The 24,783-nt window shown below is 40.4% G+C and overlaps 1 protein-coding gene across 6 annotated transcripts in view; it reads right to left on the bottom strand.

Annotated features, from left to right (window-relative positions):
* Window positions 1-24,783, bottom strand: part of ST8SIA1 (ST8 alpha-N-acetyl-neuraminide alpha-2,8-sialyltransferase 1) — a 208,918-nt gene that overhangs the window by 148,494 nt on the left and 35,641 nt on the right. The gene's annotated exons all lie outside the window — the stretch shown is intronic.

The following is a 24,783-nucleotide window of genomic DNA, read 5'->3' as shown; positions in this document are numbered from 1 at the left end:
AGTCCAACTTCCTGCTCCAGTCAGGGTCACCCGTGAAAAACTGGTCACTATCGGCTGTTTCTTACGTGCTGCAGTGTCTCTGCATCAGCCGGACAGCCACTGGCTGTGACCTGCGGGTCTGCTCCGCCGCCCGCCCCGCCCGCGCCTCAGCACCCTGGTCAGCTCCGGGCCGCCGCCGCCGCGACCCCGGGCCCGCCCCGGACCCGCCCGCGGCTGTAAACCCGCAGGAACGGGCCAAGTACTAGCCGAAATTATTTCAGCTTACATAACGGGAAGCACTAGCCTTTGGGTCCGGTTTTCCCTTGAAGAATTACAGCAATAACGAACTGTGTGCCTCTGTCAGACAGTGCTTAATACTTTTTCATACCTTCATTATCCTCTTGCTCTGAGCAAATACAACCCCTCTATCCTTGATAGCCCATTTTTGTCACATCTTATTCATGTCATTCACATTCTGCTTTCCATTCCGTTTGGTCAGGAAAAAAAAAAAAATCTCTTAGTGGATAGTTGCATTCACTGAGTGAAAAGGTTAAAAAAAATTATGTGTTGTTCTCTGTTAGAAGTTGCAATTTGGAGAAGACAATGTCAGAAGTTTTTACAAACTCCTCTGCCAGCTGAACCACAGAAATCAGAGTACCCACTAAGATACCACATTCTTATTTTTTTCATTTTAAGATATTGTTAAGATACCTGAAAAATAGTTTTTCAGCTTTCTATTAAACTAAAACTAACTTTATTTTTCACTAAAAGCTGTTCCCAAACAAAAAGCAAATCCAGGACAAACTAATGAACACCAAGATGACTCACTCAGCAGGCAGCTACGAACATAACAAGAGTGCACTGGATGGATTTCTCCCTGACTTCTAAGCACTACAGACCAACAAGCTACTCAAGGTCTGGAGGACCTTCCCTCCACTTAGTTTTTTGGGGCCTGCTTCAGCCCTTTTCAAACACTTGGCTGGGGAGAGAAGTTTCCTAACAGTAAACATTGAAGTCTTGCAACTTGGAAGAGGAGACAGCAGTAGAAGAGCAAAGGACTTGGGATTTTATCAGTGGAGAACATCTGGGTCCCCCATAGGGATGACAGGTCATTAACTAGCCTCATGATGAACCCACTCCCAGTGCTGACTAGCATGTAACACTAACATCCAAGCATGACAAATGACCATAGCCTCCACACAGCATTTTAAAACACATATCCTTGCCAGACTTGTTTCTTTGGCTAAGAAAACCATTCCACTGTGCCTCTTATTGTACTGTTTTAGTTTTCACCCTTTTCCAAAGACAGAAGTCATACAAGAACTGCCATGATCTTTCACCCTTTGAAAACCGTCTTGACTGATTTTGATACTCCCCAAATTTAATCTTCCAAATTTTCCTTTAGCTTTCTTTATTCACATGAGGAATCTAATGGAAAAAGACAGTCACAGGCTGGTTGTTGGCTTTCAATAAGACATGTAACTGTGTCCTCTAGCTTCATCTTCCACAAGTATCTCTAAGTTTATTTTTAGAGCTCTCTCAGACAGTCAATTAAAGAGAGATATTCAAGTGGTGTTGCTCTCCACTTATGTCTGGATAGCCTTTAAAGGGTAGACTTAGAAAAAAAAAAAAAAGATTGCAAAATGACATTGTGAATGTTGTACATTATATTCCTTCTCAATTGTATGCAGCTAAAAAATGTCATACTTAAAATAAAAAATATGCTTTTTCCCCTAGGGGTGTAATCTCTCAAAATATGACCTGTGATTAGAAAGTCAGATTAGGGTCTTTTCTCTTTTTGTATTTTTTGCCATCACTAGTAAAGACTGTACAAGTGGATCACTTAGGTCTTCCATTTTTTGTGCTAGTCTCCTGATAATGCTATTCATGATACCTGGAAACAAAAGACTATTAGACTATTCCACTGCAACAACCAAGTCAACAACAATACTGTGCTTTTTTCCAGTAAATAAGAGTGTAATGACTTCAGAATATGCAGAGAACAAGTAGATTAAATAAATTCTTTTTAACAGCATCCCTCTTCTAATTACATTTTCATGCCCTTCAACATAGAAATGTACTCTTTTCTCCAGGAACAAATGTGACACTTGTATAACATGGACATAGCCTGAATTTTCTCATCTTTTTTACTCAGCTTCTCCTTTGCTTTAGCAAGGCATGGCACGTTTGGTATTTACCTTCATGGTTTCTACCACCAACACAGACAAGTTGGCCTGGTACATGTAAAACACCCATAATAAAGCTTACCTGTCTGGTACATCTTCAAGGTATACAGTCAAACGCCATGGCTGGTTTAACTATACCAGGAGCCCTTTGCATGCCCACCCACAGAAGGCAGCTATTTGCTGAACCATAACAAGCCAACGTAGAAGAGCACCTGGGCACAGAGGCCATGGCATATGCAGTGGCACTAACATCCTGCCACCACATATGGAATGATAGTTGCAATGGTCATAATCCAGCCTGAAAACCAGAGCTGGAAGACACATTTGTGACCTGTCTCATGCTGTCACACCAAGAAGAGTACTTTCTGAGAAGCAGCTTTACCACAGGCAGACAGCATTTGTTTTGAGGGCAGGAGGCTAAGAGCAAGGAAAAGGGGAAGTGAAGAGAAGGGCTCTTGCACTGTCCCCTGTCAAAAATATTGCTGATACCACCAAACTTTATCTCTGTTATCAACTATGCTTGTCCCTCTGATTAATATCACTTGTTTGGTGTGAAGTAAGATCAGCTGGGCTGTCATTTTTGTTAAAGACGAGTGTAGAGATAGCCTGGATGCCCATAATAATTTCACTAAGTCAGAGGCCTCTTGTGGGGAGAATAGTAAAAACCTAGGAAGGTACTGGTCCTTCTTGAGATGGAGTGAAAGACCTGCAGGCTATGATGACAGGAAAGGCAACCTGGAAATAAAGATAAGGGTCCAGCACAAGATTGGTACCCCCTCAGCCCCTTGGATGACTAGCAGAGTAACAGTGCTACATAAAACTGCCTAAAGAGTCTGATAATAGGGAATCAGTCTTACTGCACAGAAGTTCACACATGTAATATCTTCTTTTCTTTCCCTTGAAAATCTGGAACACTGGTTCATTTCAGAGTTAAATCCCGAAGTGAAACCTTACCAGACTACTGGGTTTCATTGAGATTTTGTGTGAAAATCTTGGAAGCCTGTAAAATTCATAATCTTTCATATGATTACTTCATAATCAAGATTCAGCTGAAAAGTTCATAGATATTAAAGGGCTGCATTTTTTTTTGTTCACAACAAAGTCTAGTTGCAAAGCTTCCCTTTAAGCAGTGAAAATTTTCACCATTAAGCCTGAAGAAGATACTTGTACATACAACTGACTGGCAGATACTGCACTCCAAATATTGCAGTGAAGAGGAGGTTGTTTTACAACACCGTGCTAAAGATAAATTAGCAATGATTCTACATTAAAATTCAAAATGGGCAAGTCTTTCACATTGATTTTGGCAAAGCGGTGGGTCACAGGCTACAGTGTTTTGTTTAAATCATTTCTCCCACTCCTACTTAAAATTCAGACATCCAAACTCACTACATCAAAGAAATGCTACAGCTCCACTGAACTTGCAATAATTGATATGTAATGGGACTCTACACAGAACTACAAGCTTGCTGCATACCCCAAGATCTCATCCCACAACAGAACAAAACCCACATGCTTCAGGGTAGGAGACATACTGGTCTGTCAGGTCATCCAGGGGTTGAGGTGAAACACTTCCTCAGACCTCTCAAGCCTCAGATGTTATGAATGATGCTCATCTCCAGTGTCACATTCCCCCACTATGGCGCAAACAATATACGAGTTAGTAATTCTCTCCTGCTTTAGGACTTTTTATCCCAAGTGCAGTTGCCTGATAAGCACACAGGTTGTTAGAGAGAGAAGCGGCATTGTGACTCCTGCCACAGTCTTCTGCCCAGAGAAACCCCATGAAATGCCACTCCACATGGGGCTGCAGCCTCACCTCCCAGAAACCTCTTACTGCACACAGTCACATCCACAAGCACCTCTGCCTCTTCCCACTGAGTGGCCTAGGAAATAGCTCCACAGAGTTTCATATAGTGGGTCAGCAAAAGGTGAAGAGATACCCTTTCCAAGAGCATCACATAGCAGGATGCAAGATTTCAAGCAGCCAGCACTCAGCATTCCTCCCCTTCTCTCTGCTGCCATGCACAAGAGAACATTCAACAATAGACACAGGCAGACAGATAGAAAGAAAGGTTTTAGCTGAGGCCTGTAGATCTGGTTGATATGAAGGACAGACATCTAATGCAAAAGCTCATGCAGTCAGAAAAAAGAAGTCTGAAGTTCCCAGCCAGAAGCACATGTACACATGGAGAAATATCAAGCCATAACATGGAGAGTTTTCAACAGAGATTTCATTGGTAGATACAATATTGTCAGTTACTTCCAAAGTGCTGAATGATGTAATTTTATATTCATATATGTCATACACATATACCTATAAAGCAAGAGTATAATGACAAAAATGCAATAATAGACTGCAATGGCTGGAAATAAACATTACACAGGGAAAACTACAATGAATTAAGCTAAAATAACAAGCTCCATAAATGAATGAAAAAAGTATTGCAGTGATTTTGCAATAAACTTAACAGAAGAGCAAGTTCTCATTGTTGACCCATCAGATGAGGTAATAACCTACATAGCTGATCGGACACCCAAGAGATCCCAACTTGCACTGTCTCTAAACATTGATGTAATTTATATCCATTTGCACAGCCAGAGTGGTGCTTTAAAGAACCTAAAGCACATAAGTAAAGCTCAGTCACTCATTAACAGTCCAAGCAGCTGTGGGGATAGAAATTAAAATATTTTCTCCACAAAACCCTGTATTTTCCACAGTGAATTTTAAATTTAGGATAATGGCTAGCATTTCTCAATATTCTGACTGCAATCAGGATGTGTGTTATATTTAATTAGTGTTTTGATTGTTCACACATTTCAATGATTTGGCAAGGTAAAACATTTTGTCTTGTCCACATTGTAGACCTAGGCAGCAAATTTTCTGAAAAATCAATGTTTTAAGCTATAGTGATGTATTTCGGTATTGCACAGTTGGATGGACAAAGTCAGCAGTTCTGTTCCCACATTTATACTTCTGGGGATGGTGGAAATAAAATATATTTTGGATGCAACAGTGAGTTACTAGAACTCATTACTGGGGTATGTTAAGTGTTCCATCATAAGGAGTCCTTTGTATCCAGAAGCAGTAACAGTGCAGCAGCACAGTAACTGCAGCCTTGTAGCACTAACATGCAGCAGCTGAAGAACCACTAGCATACTAGACTGAGAAATCACCAGATGCAACTCTACAGCTTGAGTTACTCAGAAGGTCAGGTCAGATCATAAGAGCTCCTGCTGCCTTTAAGTCTACTGCACTGGAGATAATGACACAGAGCTCTTTGCACCTGCAGTTGTCAAAATATCTGAAGAAAGACGTTAATTAAGTGTGGCTGATAGAATGATCATTATCATCATCATACATATGCTTGGGATCTGATCTGTAAGCAGCCTTCTATGGCACTCCAAGCACAGGCAATGGGGATTCCAAACCCCAGAGAACCTATAGGCTATAATATAACCCCTATCGTCACTGATCTATTTTCCGTTCCTTCCCTGAAGTTCCTCTTCCCCATTCAAATGAAACTATCGCAAATGATTCCTGACAAGTTCCAAAGGAGTGGGAAGAATATCAATGTACAGTGTAAATTGCTCTTAACACACCACCAAAGTAAAAAATAATCTTTACTCAGCTCATCATTTTTGCAGAGACAGCTTTATTCTCCCTCAGCTAAGTAGCTAGACATCTGTTGAAGGCAAAACATAAAGACATGGCAATCAAAAGACAAATTTTAAGTACAAAACCACTTTTTAAAAATTTCCTCCTTCTGACAGAAATTTGGAGAATGATGCCAGTAAAACAGTTAGACATATGTTAGTGAAATGAAAAAGACCCTGAAAGCTTAATTTCAGAGAAAATGCTTTTTGAAAGAGAAATTCCCAGAATTCTGGCAGAAAGGCTATTTAAAGCCACACACATACCTGTTACATTTTTTCAAGTTACAGTTTATTTAGCTTCCTTGAAATACAACAGTATATGGGATGTTGACCTACTTTCCAGAAGATGGAAGAAACTTCTTAAATTTACAGGTAAAAGTGCTGTTATAAATGACTGATTTGGACTGGTGTCAAATTAGGAACACCACACATCTTAGATTTTTTGTATTTACTCAAGTTTTAAGGAGATTTCAAAAATGAGCCATACCTGGCCTGCTAATGAGATATTTAACAAAATAATTTTATATGATTTCCAAAACTCTGATTTGTAGAGCATTAAAATAATATCAAATTCACTTTAAAATGCCACAGATAAATGTCATCACAACATGTTAACTGAGAATGGAAGTTTTGTGATCTAAAAAGATCAAAAAACACATAGAAACAAATGGAGAGAGCAAAATAAATTGATAATGTGCCTATACTCTTAAGTAATGGGTTAGGGAGAGGGCTTACAAGAGCATGTTCAGACATGCAAGAAAAACATCTTTAAAAAAATAGCACAATGCCATAATGGAGAACTTCCCACTGCAGGAAAATTCAGAAAATAAGTATGAGCAACAAGATTCTAATTACAGAGGAATAAAGAAAAGAAAAGAAAACCATAACACAGCTGAAGTTAAGTAAAACCCAACTAATCAAAACTCCTGACTGCATGTGTAGTCTGCAAAATCATCATTTCACCTCATACTGCCTGTGATTAGTAAGTACCCTGCCTGGTTTGTGTTTCCTGATTATATTTAGCAACTAGCCAGTTAAATGTCAGAAGTTAGTGCATCAAGCATAGGATATGACCTTAAAGTCCACCAATCGGAAAGAAAAAAAAAAAGACCTTTCCAGGCCAGTGAACCTTCTGAAGTCCTCTTTCACCACTGAGTTATACTGAACAAGACTGGAAGCCCACTGGCTTAGATCAGGCAAATACAGAATATATCAAAACTTCATATGAGCATTAAAAAACTTTAAGAATTGTGCACTGTTTCCTTTGGACATGGCAAACCAAACATACAACCTATATCATATATGCTCATTAAACTGTGGAGTTCTGCTCTAGGTTTTGCTAATCACATCATCACCTTTCTCCATCCATAAAACAGAGAACAAAGGTAAACTCTGCACTGTGGGGTCTGCATAAAAAAAGTGCCCTATGAGAGCTCAGCTCATCTTTCTTTATTAAAAACACATTACCTCTCTTTAAAAAGTTTGTTTTATCTGTGTTCTTATACCTTCAAAGCTAAAACAAAGCTATCAGAATAACAGCAGAACATTATTACACAGTATTACTATGGGGAAAAATGACAGCTAGACAACAAAGGCAACAGCAAAGCAACTGCAACTCCTATCTGACATCAATCATGAGCAAATCATTTTACAGTTGAAAAAATGACCATAAAAACCTGTAATTCATTTCTAGAACACTCCGAATTTCACTCCAGGTATGCAAATTACCCCAGTATTGGACTAATGGAGTAGCACTTACATGGAAATGGGCTGTCTCATCTTTATTCAGGATTCAAATCCCCACAGCAGGATAAAGCAAAAAAGCCTGAAGAGTTATGCTGCCATGAAACAGGTGCAAAATGAGATTCATCCCCTTCATCACTGCAATGACTCTCTGTCTCTAAGGTCTACAATAAACTGCATGAAGTAAGTCCACACAACATGACAGCAGCCCAAAAAGCATTAATGGGGGAGTCAACTGACCCCCTAACTATGATTAAAAGGCCAACTTTTAGGTTGGGTGGAGGGCTGGAGACTACCTAGGAGTGATCTCAGAGCCAGAGGATGAAGAACTAGGGAGACTAGGGAGTCATCAGCAATGTCTCAGTACAGGGTGTTTGGGCTGGAACCCAGGAGAAAGACATGCGGAGTTACTCAGACATTTAAGAAGTCATGAACTAAGCTCCCTCTGAGTCAAGCTTAAGGCTCAGCTTTTGGTGTCGGGGGTAAATTTCTTTGTGCTGGGGTGGCAGGAAAGAAGACAAAGGTCTTCTCTATCAGAGAAGGGGACACTGATCCAAAGGGATGCTGCAGACAGCAGATGTCTTTCACAAGAATCAACACAAGTACACTGAAATGAGTGACTTTTGAAAAGTATTGATTTAGTCTCACTCTCTTACCTGTAATAGGATTAACCACAAATAGATCTATAATATAGTCTACATACTAGCTTACCTTCACAGAATCACAGAATCAACTAGGTTGGAAAGGACCTTGAAGATCACCTAGTCCAACCTAACCTAACATTGACAGTTCCCAACTACACCATATCCCTCAGTACTATTTCAACCCGACTCTTGAACACCTCCAGGGATGGGGACTCCACCACCTCCCTGGGCAGCCCATTCCAACACCTAACAACCCGTTCTGTAAAGAAATACTTCCTGATATCTAGCCTAAACCTTTCCTGGCACAACTTGAGGCCATTCCCTCTTGTCCTGTCGCTTACTACTTGGTTAAAGAGACTCATTCCCAGCTCTCTACAACCTCCCTTCAGGTAGCTGTAGAGGGCGATAAGGTCTCCCCTCAGCCTCCTCTTCTCCACACTAAACAACCCCAGTTCCCTCAGCCGCTCCTCGTAAGACCTGTGCTCCAGACCCTGCACCAGCTTCGTTGCCCTTCTCTGGACACGCTCGAGTCATTCAATGTCCTTTTTGTAGTGAGGGGAACAAAACTGAACACAGGAATCGAGGTGTGGCCTCACCAGTGCCGAATACAGGGGTAAGATCCCTTCCCTGTCCCTGCTGGCCACGCTAATCCTGACACAAGCCAGGATGCCATTGGCCTTCTTGGCCACCTGGGCACACTGCTGGCTCCTGTTCAGCGGGCTGTCAATCAACACCCCCAGGTCCCTCTCTGACTGGCAGCTCTCCAGCCACTCCTCCCCAAGCCTGTAGCACTGCTGGGGGTTGTTGTGGCCCAAGGGCAGCCCCCGGCATTTGGCCTTATGGAAACTCCTCCAGTTGGCGTCAGCCCATGGCTCCAGCCTGTCCAGGTCTCTCTGCAGAGCCTCCCTACCCTCGAGCAGATCAACACTCCCACCCAACTTGGTGTCATCTGCATCTTCTGTATCATCAAAATTTCTGCTGCTATCCGACAAAACATATATTTACTATGGTTTTACTCCTTTCAGTCAGACAGCAGCTAGAATTTCAGCTTAAGCATGGAAAGATCCTATCTCAGCTGACAAGCCAGAGTTTTGCTCTTACAGAGAGAAAAGAGAAAGTGCCTATTACAAGAACATATAATTTCTTAAATCAAGACCTCTGTTAGATCTCTTAGTAAATCAGGTTTGATTTTGATCTGACTTGATCAGGTCTATGAAGAAGCAAGGGTAACAGAGTCATGTAAAATTTTAGCACTTGACAAACGTATGATATTAAGCTGGCAATGCTAGTTAGGAGCAGGGCAACATACAATATAGCTTGCTTTTCTGTAGTTGACTGTGCTCTGAGGGAATGACAGGAATCAATACTTGCTTTTTTCAGTGGGGAGATAAACCTCGGAGATATGAAAGAAGGGGCTCTGTTGAATGAAAAGGTGCCGTTTTTACAAGCTCACATTTCATAAATAAGTGACAGTTAAATGACTTGCTAGAGCTACACTCACAGAGAGCCTGTTATGCTAAATTCCTTTCACTCCAGCTCCTCTCAGCACTTCGTTGTAACCACCAAACCTGAGTCGGTAACAGCCATTACATTAAGGCCTGTGCCAGGTCAAGTTAGCCTTTCAGGTTATTACTCTGGACAAGTATTACCCTCAACTAAAGCTAGCAAAGAGACTAGAATGTGAAGTTATATAGCAGACCCAGCAGTACTCACAAGTAGGGGAAAGCAAAGAGGAAGGATAACAGGGACATATTTATTAACACGCATTTCACCAACCAAATCAGTGTGAAAATCAAGTTTACATGGTTAAGAAGAATGATATTGGATAGAAGTAACTGGCATATCAAACTTCAGAGTGCTTGGAAAAATGGAAAGAAGGTCTGAAAGCTTATACTTAAAAGAATAAAACCAGAGATTACCTCTTGCATATCTAATTACTGTGAACTATCTACAGTTAGGCTCCTTGCAGGATAAAAATGCTAGCAATGAAGGTAGCAGGAAGAATCTAATTTACATTGGAGCAGAACCACCCTGAACACTTGCTAACTTCACCTCTACATTTTTCATCTCTGATGACAGAAGACCCTTTGAAATCACAAAAAGCAGGTCTCTGATCTTCACTGGAAAAGTTATTTACTTTGTAGGCTTCACACAACATCAGGTTTCAGAAAAGTATTCAGCCTTACAAGTGCCCAGTGGGACCAGATATCAAACTTTAAAGGGAAACCACCATTGCTAATTATCACTACATAGGTTTTCTCTACAACTTCCTCATCTCTCAGATGGTCTATTCTCAAGTAACCACATATTCAGTTTGAAAATCCCAAAACACAGGGACTACCCAGGCACCCTGATGACAATTTGGGGTAAATTCATATCTGAAGAGGATAGTATCTGATCCTCTCTCAAGGAAGAGCTGCAGAAAATAACATTCCCACTACTGGAGCAGAAAACCAGGATAACAGTGATTTCAATTCTTTCACTGGGTCACATGCCAAGGATCTCTGTACCACTTAAAAACTAAATGGAAAATAAAGCCCAACAAAATCATGAATGATTCCACTTCTATATGGTGATGTTGACCATTGTGGCATACCATTGCATGTGCCATCTTCATAGACAAACTCAGACAAGCATACAGAAAAGGTTGCCTTTGCATTGCAAAAGTAACAGTCAGAGTAAGATCAGCTCATTGAGACAGATAGAGAATTAGAAAAGCGTGCAAAGATTCTGCAAGAATGCTTGCTTGCAAGGACTCAGCGATGCATCAAGAGGGGCATGATTCCTTGCTTACTGGCACGAGCAACATAGAGGATGTTGTCAGTTGGAATGCGGGCAAGGAAGAGCAGTGACAAAAAGCTCCATTTTACCTCATCTGAGCAGCTGTTTCAAATTTGCCTTGCCTTTTCACTCAGGGTCTGTCTTAAGGGGTATAAACAAATACTTTTCAGTCAGACTAGATGAGGAAGATAAATTCACTATATGAAAACAAAGCCTAGTAAAGGCAAAGAAACGGAAGAAAAAAAAGAAAAGGCATTCTTCGTTACTCAGGTAGAAGCCACAAAACCAAATTTTCAAGTCCCTAGCAGAACTATACTTAGCAAGAGGGTATTGTTGGCTAAATGCTGGCCATGTCGAAGTCAGCTGGAACATTGCTATTGACTTTGGTGTAACCAGGCTCCACTTGACCTAATTTGCAACATAGCTTGTTACTCATTTCCCCATCATCCAGCACCCACATCTCCCTGCTTAGTGACTGCCCTGAAAACACGAATGCAACTGCTGTGCCGACCACAGCCACAGCCATGCTAGGATGAAGGGGTGCAAGCCCTGGGCACCACTTGGAAGACAGACTCTAAACTGGGGAATTGGAACCGCAAAAAGTCTGCTAAGACTGGAGTCAGGAAATCAGTGCTGGTGAGCTTAAATGAGGTAGTCTCACTTATCAAATGCCTTACTTAATGACATATGGTGGAGAAGAGCTCCTGTCTGCTATATTAATATACTGCCCAGAATATCACAGGAGTTCTGTAGGTCTTTTCCAATTTTTTGTCTGTGAAGCAAAAGGAGCAAGTGGTTTAGCATCTATATATATCTGTTTACTGTACAGGAAAAAGGGGTTTTGCAGTATTTCTTCCCCATGTACTCCCAATGCAGAAACCCTCATTTAAATTGTCTCCAGAGATTTCTAGGCATAGATTTAGCTGTACAGTAACACCATACATTGAATTTGAATTACTGTAAAGTTCCTGAGGGAACTGTTAAAGAGAGCATCATACTCACACTAAGGACTGTTTATCTTTGGCCTTCTCATTTCTTCTGGCACAATAGTGGATTACGAATAGATCTGTGTAGCCTTTGCATTTACTGTCTCCTTTCACCTAAACTGTCTCCTTTTGAGCCTAGTCCCATCACTTAAATCTCCAGCATTGCTCCTGAATAACAAGCTACACTGCGCATATGCCAAGCCCTGATGTAAGGGAAAGGAAGTGACACAAGACAGTGGGATTTCGATTGAGGAAAAGGCTGAAGATGATCTGGATGGAGGAACGCCTATTAATGAATTAGCCTACAAATAGGTTAGCCTAAAAAACAGAATACAGTACACATTCCCATTCTACATTCTTGTCATACTCACAACCTCGTTAAAAATCATCAACAGAGAGAAAGTGTTGCTTGGTATTATCTCATCATGCCCTGCAGGCAGGTCTAATTCAGCTTGGCTCTATGCACTGGGAAATAAATATGTACAATAGTAGTTCCATGAAATCTTCACTGTGCTCCCTGGAGAGGAGCCTCGTCAGTGGCAACTGTCTGTCTGTCTCCAGCTATATAAAGTACTTTCAGTTTACTGAGGCAGAGAGATGGGTGTGATTAGCTGAAGCAGACTGTTAGAGCTGTGATTGCAGCACACAGAGATCTTACCCCGTAAAGGAGAAAATACCTGAGCTCTGTTCCCTGTTTAGTCCTCAGTGCACATTTTCAGGAAGAAAAGATGAGCATGTATGGTGGGACACTAGTTTTGCCTCATAGTAGCAACATCCAGTGATCTTCTGGCTACAGGAATAATCAGCAACACTAAATACAAGCTTGTTCAAGCAGAAAGGTGCCATTAAACTCTGCCTTTCAGAGAATATGGCATTGATGCTTTGTACCATCTTGAAAGGGAAAGTCTGAGGATACATTTCTGAGGGCACCACATGGTTAATTGTCACGCATCTTCCTTACAGACTATCAGAAAACAAAAACATTCAGAGGTTTAGAAAAAATTACTCATTAAAAGAGTTGTGGTTGTCTAGCCTAGAGAAAATGACTGCTATCAAGCCTCCCCACTGTCTTATGTGGAAAAGATAAGAAAAAAAATTCTTAAGTTACAGCCAAGAGCGAATTTTAAGTTAGATGTCAGGAAATACATCCTACATATAAGGACAGCAAAGTACTAGAATGGACTGCCTAGTGGCCTGTGAAATTTCTATTACTGGAAGCTGTAAAAAATTATTAGACCAATATCCATAGGGTACAGCCCAGGCAGAACTGGCTGCCATCAGGCAGAGGCAAGACAGCAGTGATTGCTGAATATCCCTTCCGGACAGTGACTTTGCATAGGTTTCAATATGATACCATCAGAATTAACTGATGGTGCCCCTGTATTTTCGTGTACCCTGCCTAGGGAATGAATCCCCATGTGAAGGTGCAAGACTTTTTCCCCTAAAAGCCTGGCTTTGTAAAAGTAAAATCATAAATAGTGCTGTACCTCTGGATTATGTGGTGTGATTGAATGCATTTCTTTGTGCAGCCTTCTGAGTGTGAAGAGAACTGTGTGAAAACAGGTGTTGATTTAGGTTTGGTATTGTGCAGTTGAGGGGCTACAACTGAAGCCCTTGTTCTCTTATAACTGGTGCTTCTTGCCCAAGTACAGAAAGTAGAGGAGGCAGCTAACAAGCATACTCCAAATCAACACATGTGACTGCTAAGCATTCCCCAGCATACATTTGCAGCTAGCTGTGACATGTACTTAACTACATCCAACAAAATCAGCAAGATGGTGTAGTAAAGGTGAGTGAGGAGGGATCTCTGAGGGAGCTGCCTGCCCGTGCACACCACCAAAGATTGCAGTAGTATTAGTATCACCACTGTCACCTTCACCACACTGACTTCTTTATTTCAGTCACTGTAGGAAAGCCTCATTACCATGGGGCTTAATAGTTTGCAAACACTTTGGTCACATCCCATAAAACCATAAGTAAAGACATGTTAAACACATGAGAAATTGGCCTATCAGCCTAACATAGTACATTTATCCCTATCTGACTGAACAGCTCACTAGATATCCCCATCAGCACAACTAACACATTCACATTTCAGTGTAATATACCTGTGCTTAAATTGTTCTATGAATCTGAACCTTGTCTTAAAATAAAATCCTAAACCCACACGTTTCAAGCATGGGATGTGAGGAATTATGTTCTTCATTCACTCCCACTTAGCCATACAGCTCTTGTGCTAGAAGACTAGTTAGCAGCAGTAATTGGACAAGGGTGCCATGCTATTATTAAGATATTTGACTTCCAAAAGCTGTTTCACATCAGTCTATTCAGACCACAACCTTTACTCCCTCACACTAAGATGGATAATTTATTAATAAATAAAACTTCACTGTCCCCTTCCTGATAAAGGCATATCCTCTGGGCAAAAGGAAAAGCCAGTCCCCCACTGGGCTCATGTATAATTTTTGTTCTTCACCTAACATGCAATTCCCATGCCAGAGAATGAAAGTACCCAAATGCATCTGGATGACTGGGGAGTTCCTAGAAAACATTTCAGGTCTCACAGAGCTAATATTTGGAATATAATTCAGGTAATTTCCTCCAGATCAAATGATCATCTAGAACCCAGTGTACTTCATCTGAACCTTCTGAAATTGCAGACCATTAGTCCAGTACATTTTACACTGAGAAAAATACAGCCATTGGAGACTGAGCTTCCATGAGGTAGTATTAAGGTAGCTCTACTGCAGCCACCATGCACCTCAAACCTTCACCCTAACCCCACTGCGGCGGGCGGAGGAAGCAAGCAGCCAATTCAATGTGAATGACAGAGCAAGCTTCAACTTTATTGAAAGAAATCACACCTTATATAAGCACTCTACAATAATCATGCATACTACTCACAAATCTATTGGATACATGTAAAAGGCTACATAATAATATCCCAGCCCCTTGTGGCATTTCAGGTATGTCACAACATCTTCCCTCTTCTGGCCTGCCTTCTTTCCCAAGGTTGTTTACCATCATACTCAAGGCCATTGTGTACCTCAGTTTCTCTCTTTGTTAACATAACAGTCTGTTGTTAGCATAACTGTACCCTGGGTTTTTTTCTTTGTTTACCTCAGATGGCTGCAATCAGCTCCTGCAGAGACCCATGGCCTTGCTCTCTGCAAGCCGTTCTCCAACACCCCACTCACAGGATTTTATAACTGACTTTCAGCTTACAGATCAAGGGCTCACCTACAAAAGCATGCAGAATCGTGATGGCAATAATGTACGCTACATGAAAATTACCAGTGAATGTCTGCAGCACTCTTCCTGGGATTGATGGGCTGGACTAAAGCCAGCAAGCCTAAACCATGTTCTTGGGCTTAAGAATTCCTCTTTCAAATCACTGGGAAAGCTAGGTATGCATATATGCAAGTTGCTCTTCTCCACAACATACCTAGACTAGCATTGCCAACTGTCACCAGCCCATGGTTTGAACAAGTGTGTAAGACAGTCTTTAAAAAAGAAATTTGGAAAAAAAGACACCATCTCCACACTGGAAAGAACTATTTCTTTCTGCATTCAGGATTCACAGATATATTACACAAATGCAAACTCACAAGGCTGTTAAATGTCATATCCCAACTCATTTCAGCTGGAAGGACACCAGTGCTTTCAGTTATCTTGCCTTTTCCTGACACTATAGATTACCCCTTTAGCCACCACACACAAAACAGTCACATCAGACTGGTAATTACTGGCCAGTACACAAACCGCAGCACAGATTTAATTGTCAAATTTATCCTTAAAGACTCTGAAAAAGTCCAAGCTCTGTTGATCAATAAGAAAAAAAAGAGCCTGGATTCTTGATCTGAGCAACAGCAAGTTAAACAGTACTTCACCTGCACATCTATCATCATGGGATTTATCTGGTGTATCCTGATGTAAGAAAACCACTACTGTGTTATTTTCCCCATGTCCAAAACGTCATTTGAAAGCCAATGCCTACCCCATGTAAGCCATTCAGATCATAAAAGTTGTTCCAGATGAGAACCACAGCCCTTCCCCTCCATGCCGTATCAGGTTATAACGACTCTAAATCAACAATGCCTGGATACATAAGTCAATTCCTGAACTGTAATGCAGCAGATTTCTCATTAAATGTAAAGCTCGGCTCACACTCCCCCCTGAGCAAGAAGACATAAAGGATCTCTTGAAAGCCATTATATAATCCTCCTACAAGATTTGTAAGCTTGCTACCCCTTCTTAATAGCTTCTGCAGTGGTGTAACCTTCCCTGACTTTCTTCATGCCTGCTGACTCTGCTAAGCCACGCTTCCACTTGTATTTATGAATACCTGGGAGAAGGGGCTACATCTTTGCTGCAGGTGAAATACTTTCTGAACATAATCTGATATCCTTCCACATTCCAGTAAAATTCACATGAGCCATAGCAAGAAGCCAAGCAACTATACAAAAAATAGAAGTATGTAAACATGTCATCAATTCCTTCTCATTCTACTGTCAGATGTTAAGTGCCAGGCACACAATGGAACCAAACCTAAGCCTAAAACAAACCAGTACTGGCATTAAGCCTATTTTAGGTTTTTTGTTGAGATCCTTCTAACTACTGAATACAGCAAATTAATGTAATGCAATCAGATCACAGAATAATTCAAATATATAGTCACATATACAGCAAAAAGTCTATAAATTGAACAAGATTACTTTAATAATAAAATTAATAAAAAATAAGGAAGGCTAACAGGTGGCCATGGACAGGATACAAAGGATAAAGCTTACTCAATATTTAGACACTGACTTCCAAAGAAGCCAACGTTTTATTGCACCTGTAAGGTGGAAGTCTTGGTATATAAATGCACTCACTGCCAGAAAAAAACCCTGCATGGAGAAAGAACCTCCTTTTAGCATCTTATCAGTTACATAAAGCTACAGTAAAACAAACAAACCAAATCTAATTATGTTGCCTTTGGGCAGACTAAAACTCACTCTTATTTCTACTTTTATACCCTCACTCAGGCAGCTCATATGACCTGTAGTTACTTGTAGCCATCAGAAGTTTGCTGTTCCTATAGCTTCTCATCTGTGACCATTTTCTTTAATTATTCTTCTGCTTACAACATTTCTTGATTATAAAGCAGCAAGTCTATGTTCCCATAAAGCAGATGAACACTGACTAAAAAGCCCATAAAATTCCCAGGGCAGTAGTACAACCTCTCTGGGCTGTCTTTTCCCCACTCTGCCCACTTTCTCTTTGGGTTCAGCTTTTTTGCTCTGTACTTTACAATCTCACAGCATAACATCTGTAGTCATGACCTCTATGTACTGTCAAAAACATTAACTGAGGTAGCAAACTTCAGTTGTGCAGCTAATGAGCAGAAACGTGTACAAGTGTGCAGTGCCATGAGATCCTCCCTGCCTCTGTCAGCAGATGCCCTTCCACAGTGTCCCCTCCCTCCCTGGGACAGCATGCCACCACCACATCGCTCCATGCACAGGCTTGCATTTTACCAGTCAGTAACTGTATGGCCCTGGTTACCCATAGAAATGAATAAATAATGCTCTTTGAAGTGTTTTCCAAATATAGTATCACTCCAAGTTGCAACACCCTCATAGCTAAATTATCCTCTTGAAAATATCCCATGTTCCTTCTGTCTTAGCTCCACAATTCTACAGGGTTCTATACTTCTTTTAGTACTACTCAGGATCTGTAACAATGCAGAAACTGAACCACACTTGCTCTCCATACCCTCCTATCCCCAAAATCCCACAGAGGTGGGATTGATCTGTGGGGTCTTCTAAATGCCCAAGGGCATAAGGGTCTGTCTGGCAAAGGCACTGGTGTGTGCTTGCATCAGCTCTTGTGTTACCTAGGGAAGAGAGTGATTGATGCTCAGTCACTTTAGATTTGAAATAAAAAGGTTGAGTTAGGGCAGTCATTCCTCTTTCTCTGCCTGTGGGCCAGTCTGACACTTTGCAGCCAGATCTAGTCATTCCCTTTCTTTCTGTTTTGGAAAGGTCAGCATCTATTTATGTATTTGCTCTGACTGAGATAAATACAATTTGGCATGTGCATTATTATAGATAAACTTTAGAAAATCGGGCTCAAAGACAGCCTGGCTAAGCAGCTTGGCTGAAGATGTTTTAGCAAACCCAGAGAAACCAAAGAACACATCTGATGATCAACAGAGACAGAAATCCACTCCTTGGTCTGAACTCATTTCAACAAGAGCATGTTGCCCATCCTCTAGTTAATTACTCCGAACTATACACATTGCATCTCAGTCTTCTTAGCACAAATTTGATTTTCAGAATCAGGCATGTTTGCATCTTGTCTATATGGAGTAGTCTCAGATGGGCTATATGGCTTTTGCTTAACTGACCAGATAGAACAGATGATGCCCTATTCCAATTTTGCTAACAGGCTGCACAAAATGGTCCAATTCTTTATTAGTCAATATGGAATCAAAATGAGGGTAGGGGTTTCACTTAACTAAATATTAAGCCAGATTTTTAATCTCAATCACCCTGATGCCAATGGCTAGATTATCCAGGACTGAAGGGAAGTCTCATGCTCCAAATGAGCACAGTTCATCAGGTCTCTACAGATAGTATTTCATATCCCAGTTTATGAAGGGCACTATACAATACAATTGGTTGAATAATTCAGATCTCTTTTTAATTGCATTCCTAACATGCAGATGTCACTTCACAGTATAACTACCTCTTTGCCTTTTAGTAGACAATGTTTTCCATATTTGTAATAATGTTTATTACATTTTCATTTTTAATAAATATATGTAGCCCCAATCAAGAACATAGTTTGCATTACAGTATGCTTGAAGAGAAAAAAAAAAAAACAAAACATAAACCAAAAGAGAGAAGAAAAAGGAAGAAAAGGGAAAGCACCAGGAAATTACCCCAAATCCGAATTAAATACAACTCAGAATAAGACAGGGAGGTACTATTTATACAGTAGAATTAATGCAAGCAAATATAAGAGTTGCTTATAAATATTAGGTTTGCACGCACTTCATGCCCCTGCCCAAGACATCAAGAAAAAAATCAGGACACACATGACAGCTAATGTTTCAATGTATTTCTCCAAACAGCTATTAATTACAGAAGTTTACTGAGAACAGAGTACTTAGATTGGTAGCAAAAATTAACAGAGCCCTTCCAAAGTCAACACCACAGGTAAATAATTCATGTCTCCTGGCAACACTGCAGTCCATCAAAATCCTAAGCCCCCTCACTTCAGGTGGTTTCCCATTTTATACAAAATTTTTTGATCACCTGGGTCTAAAATCAGTCCAACAACACAGAGCATTTGCCCTAAGCAAGGTAACATTGTCCTCTTAACTCCTTATACAGCTGTAGCTTCACATTCCACTCTGTGTCTGCCCAGCAGCTGCGCTCCCACCTAACCCTGCTTCTAGATCTCACCTTTTACTTGAATCAAACTGCCATTTTCTTCCTCAGGATGAATACGTTTTTCCTCTAATCCTCGCCTGCAGACTCTGTACCAAACTCCCTTTCCAAATCTGAATTAATTCCTTGAAATAATTACAAATTATTCTACTAGCTCTGGGCCATAATTGTAAGACTGGGGAATTTGCTTTGGCACAAGTACCAGCATCAGAGAAAGATGTGATAAAATCTCTGGCCAAATGAGGAATGTTGTGAGCAACCAAGAAAAACTAAATGAGCTCCCAGAAACTAAAAAGTCCCCTTAATAAAAACCACAAATCACATAGCACAATCATAAACTCATTCACTGTTACCCAATACAACATTCACCCCCATAACCCAGAAAATGTCGGAGAATGTCTCCATCTTAACACTTACAAGTAGAGCAATTAACTTTTCCCCTACCTTTATATTAGGGACAAGAATTTAGACTCTACTTAATAATTTGAAAAATATTGCCAAATTTATTTGTGGCTTGAAGCTATTTCCTTTGGATTTCTCAAACACCATCTGTGATGACTATTCATGAAAAGGTCATTGCAAGTAGCCATTCTTGTAGTCGACAGCATTTTCCAGGTGAAAATTTAGAAGGGATTTGAGCAGCTGGGGAGTTGTATTTTAGTAATTTGAAGTGATCTACTAGTACTGAATGTGTCTAACTCCTTCAGGTGAAATACAATAAAACCAGAAAATTTTTCAATTACTTATTTATTTTGTGAAATTAAAAAGTTGAAGCTTAACATCTGAAATTTCTTTTGAAACATATTCACTCCTCTACCCTCCAAAATAATACTTTAGATGCAGAGTGAAAAGTTCCATGTGATGTAACTATTTCTTTAACCTTCTGGGGGAAGAGGAATGGAAATCTCAGAAATTCACCTCAGTTTTTCCTTGCTATGAGCTTTTGCCAATAAATAACAAAATCCAATTATTTGCATAAACAGCTAAATACTAGGGTGAGGGGGTTTTTTCCTCTAATAGTAAAGATAGTCTGAAATCTGCTTTTGAAACTCTGAGAAAGAAAAAGACAGGAACGAGTACAAAATTATTTCAGAAAATGTTCAAAACTGCAGCTTGTTTTATTCTCTAACTCAAAAGCAGATTATTGTTAATTCACACTTCTCTCACATGGTTTTGAGTTATATCACAGCTTCTCTTGTGGTTATATCACGTTTACTCATAGCATCTAAAAATTACTGCAGGAATATATGGAAGCCTGGTTTCTTCCATTCTAGTCAGACAGTAAAGGGTGGAAAACACCAGTCATGCCTTCTGCTGTCCCTCAATACAACGCCACAGGACCAGACCTGCATGGCTAAACTTCCAGGCTGAAGAACAAAGAGGATGTATGTCTCTGTCCTGTTAGGGACAGGACTCCTAAACACCCACCAACACACGGTTCCATTTTCTGCGTAATTGCTGGACCACAACAGAAAGGGAATACATTTACAAGTTAGCCATGGCCTTTAGTGGCCAACCTGAGACGTGGCAGCCTGGCTATTCAGGGGTTTATCTAACCATGCCACTGATCTCGACTGTAGTAGGGTCACCTGCATCTCTGAACTCTCAGTGCCCCCAGATATGTATCAAAATTACTGGCTAATATTGAAACTTCAAGTCTAGTTTCAATAAAAAAGTTTAGAGAAGCGGTAGGTATGCAGTAGGAATAATCTCTCATTGTTAAAGTACACCTACAGCTATATGCAGACTACACTTTTTGTCTCCTAGGAGTGGGAAATAATGCTGTAGATCACAGCAAGTAACACAACAAAGCTGCTGTCAAGAAATGTCTGATTTTAATTGAAATGACACTCCACTACCCAACAGCTCCAGGCAGTGCCACCATAGCACATGCTGGGAGATGAGATGTAGGTGGGATCCCTGCCCTCACTGCGCACTAGGAGCTCTTCTGCAATGAGCCACGTCCTGCCCCACATCTTCTCCTGACTGTTAGGTGTTTGCAGTGAGCCACTAGCAGTTTCTCTCCAAGATGGGAAAGATGGTACAGTCTGTGTAATATTTCATTTCTGTTTCAAAAAAATGTCATTCTAGACATCAGAAGGAATATGACAGAGAGAGAGAAAATAAGAGGAGCCACTTGGAGCAGCTGGAATTGTTGGTTCATTCAAAACTCTGCAACTTCAAAATTTGTTCTCATTGTGAGTTTAGGCCCTGCCAAGACCGGAGACCACGCTGCCGATGTCCCTCCCCCACCCCCGGACTGAGCAGGGCACAAATCCCAGGGTTGAAATAAGGAAAAATTTAATACAACAGTGTAATAAACAATATGAACAACAACAGCAGCAATAATTACTGTTATTACCGTTCATTGCTGTTAACAAGACAAAAGATATACAGAGAAATACCGCAGTGAACACATCCAGCCCACCGCGCGTTCTTCCCTCCACCAAAGCCACAAAGGGAAGCTTCGTGCGCTGCCGCGCTGGACGTGACATCAGCATGGTATGAATAACCCGCCTGGAGATCCTTTGCCCCTGCTTGGGAGAAACTTAACCCTATCCTAGCTGAACCAGGACACTCATGAACTGAAATGAAACACTGAATGACTATTTACACATAAAAGCTTTTTTCTTTTACAAATTTCTCCCTTGGCCCATCAAAAATTAAAAAAAAAATAAAAGGAGGAAGAATATAATTAAGCAAAATCTGAGAAAAAATAGCTAGCAATAGAAATTATTCAAAAAACAGTTGAAATATTACATTCAAAAAATGGTAAATTAAATGTCATAACACCACCAAAACCTTTTAACCTTTTCGCTTCAAACAAGAATTGAAAAAACTATGAATTGATACTAAATTTATATTTTGATGAAATAACATTTTATTGGAAAAGGACTCCATCAGAAAATGCTGAACCAGCTGTATGAACTTTATCTACAGACTATTCAGAAGAAAAAACACTCTATTTTGTATTATTCATATTGAAAAATAAGTGACATTTTACATATTAAGTTCTTGCATTCTTACATTATTTCTGTATAAGTCTCCACTGATGCATAGCCAGCTTATTCTATGCCATAAAATATAGCAAGTTTCCTATTTAGTTATAAGTTAATAATTGGTTCAGGACTGAAAAATCTTCTTCAAGCACACAATGGCTTAATCCCAGCAGAATGATGTGGATGGAGCCTTTTTTATTTATTCGGGGAAAAATACTTTTTTGATTATATCAACATAGCTGTGGCCCTTTACATTCCTGTTACATCCCCTGAGCATTTCAGAGTATTACCCATATTTTATGAGTGGTTTTAAGCTTCTGGCTACTTTCGAAAGGAATATTCATCTTCACAAAAATCACTTGCCAGTTGCTAGCAAGCTAATAGACACCATTCTTCAAAGTAGAAGCCTGAAAAATTTAGGTATTTTGCTTGAAACAAAGAGAGAGGTGGAAAACTACTTCCTTTTAAAATTTACTGAAAATAAATTTTCCTAAGCTTTTAAGCCTAGCAGGATTTCATCTGATAACGGTCTACAGAATTCCTCTGGGCAATATGCATAGGAATAATACATCAAGTTAGAAGCAGTGGTACTTGCAAGAAAAGATGAAGCGTAGTGAGTAGCACTTGTCAGAAATAAACTGCACGCCAATTCATTAAAGGAAGAGCATTTCTGGCACTAGTCCTAGAGCTGCATTCTAACATTGTTATAGGGTTGGAGCATCATAAAAATCCAGTTTTTCCACCACCACCCCTGCAAGAGCATCTAGACATGCTCTTCGCAGCCTGCTTGGCAAGTATAAGGGACACTAAAATGCCAACTCCATAGCTCATATTGTCCCTCAGCAGTTTGTCTCTCCAGGGCTTCCCAGATCCTCGCTCTCGATCCAGCCAACTGAGGATAGGGCTTGAAAGCCTGGGAACCATTGGAGTTTCCAAGACCATGATTCCACTCTAACCAGCATCAACCTCTCTGAAGGACCCCACCCAGTACTCTGCTCTTTTTTGTGAGAGGAGGTATGACACCACTGTGGCCAGGCAGAGTGCTAGGTTTTAATCCAAAGGAAACCAAATGTGAAATCCCAAATATATCACAAAATAGTGACCTCCCTGTGCCAGCCCAGGTGGGGCTTTTCTGAAACATTGGAAAGGATGTACATATTTTGAGCAGTTGCTGCCAGTTTCTTTGTGTGGTATGAAGTTCACTGCTCTGCCAAGGATTTCAGTTTTCTCCAATAAATGGTGCTACATTGTAGCAATAAATCATACTAATCATCATAAAAAAGATTTACAACTGCCACTCTGCGACACATCATAAACTTTCTACCAGCTTCAAAGGCAGGGAGAAAAATTTCACACCAGTCAGGTGGCCCCTTCGCAGCTGTACTGCAGGAAAAAACACTCACCATGCACATTTTAGCATCTACTTGTTTATGGAGCTTGCAGGGACACAGCATCTGGAGAGCAGCTTGAGGGAGGCAGAGATCCATCAACTGGTTCATTGCAAAAGGTACAGCTGAGTGACAAGACAGCAGACTGGCAGCCTACATAAGACACAGCTGTACCACTCCTCTGGACAATGTCTTAACACAGAAAGTGACTGTTCCCACCTCCTCTGCACTTTCCCCTCACTCTTCCTCAACTAAAAGAAACTCATTCGAAGTCACAACTCTGTTGTTGAGATCTGGAAACTACTTTTTTTTAAAAAAAAAAAAAACACAACTTTTTGATGTTTTATTTTCAGGATGAGTTTAACAAGTAAGAACTCTGCTACATGTTTAACTGAAACAGCAACAAATATAAAACCTGGTGTGAATGACTCAACACTGACTGGGAGGCTTAATAAATATCTATGCCTTTAATTCAAGAAATTAAAGTAAAATGTAAATTGATTAATACGTCCAGATGCTTGGATTTCTTTAAATATGTAGCCACATAAAACATCTCTTTTTCCACATAAAAAATTCAATACAATAAACTGATTATTTAACATCAGTCCATATGTTAATTAAAAATACAAGAAGCCTAGATCAGTATTAGAAATTCCCAGTGCTTGAAAACCCTGCACTTAACCTAAAACACCTTTGCTGAACAACAACAAACCACTTCTAATATTCAAAACACAGCAAGAATTAACAAAGTCAAGTTGTAGGCTTCTGTTAATTGGGATCATGTTGCTTGCCATCAATAAACTTCATTAACCTGGAAGTAACTTGGACACCTTCACACAAAGCACTGTCACATCTTAGCTTAACAGAGCTGACCTGAAGCTCTAGATGAGGGATCATGCTCCCAGCGAGCATGATCACTGACTGAAATGCAGAAATCACCTTCTTAAAATAGCCAGAACTTAGTATTTTAAAAATCAAGAT

The sequence above is a fragment of the Athene noctua genome, chromosome 3, assembly GCF_965140245.1.
Source record: "Athene noctua chromosome 3, bAthNoc1.hap1.1, whole genome shotgun sequence".
Classification (NCBI taxonomy): domain Eukaryota; kingdom Metazoa; phylum Chordata; class Aves; order Strigiformes; family Strigidae; genus Athene; species Athene noctua.
The sequence above is the reverse complement of the archived record's forward strand: the minus strand, read 5'-3'. Positions and strand labels throughout refer to the sequence as shown.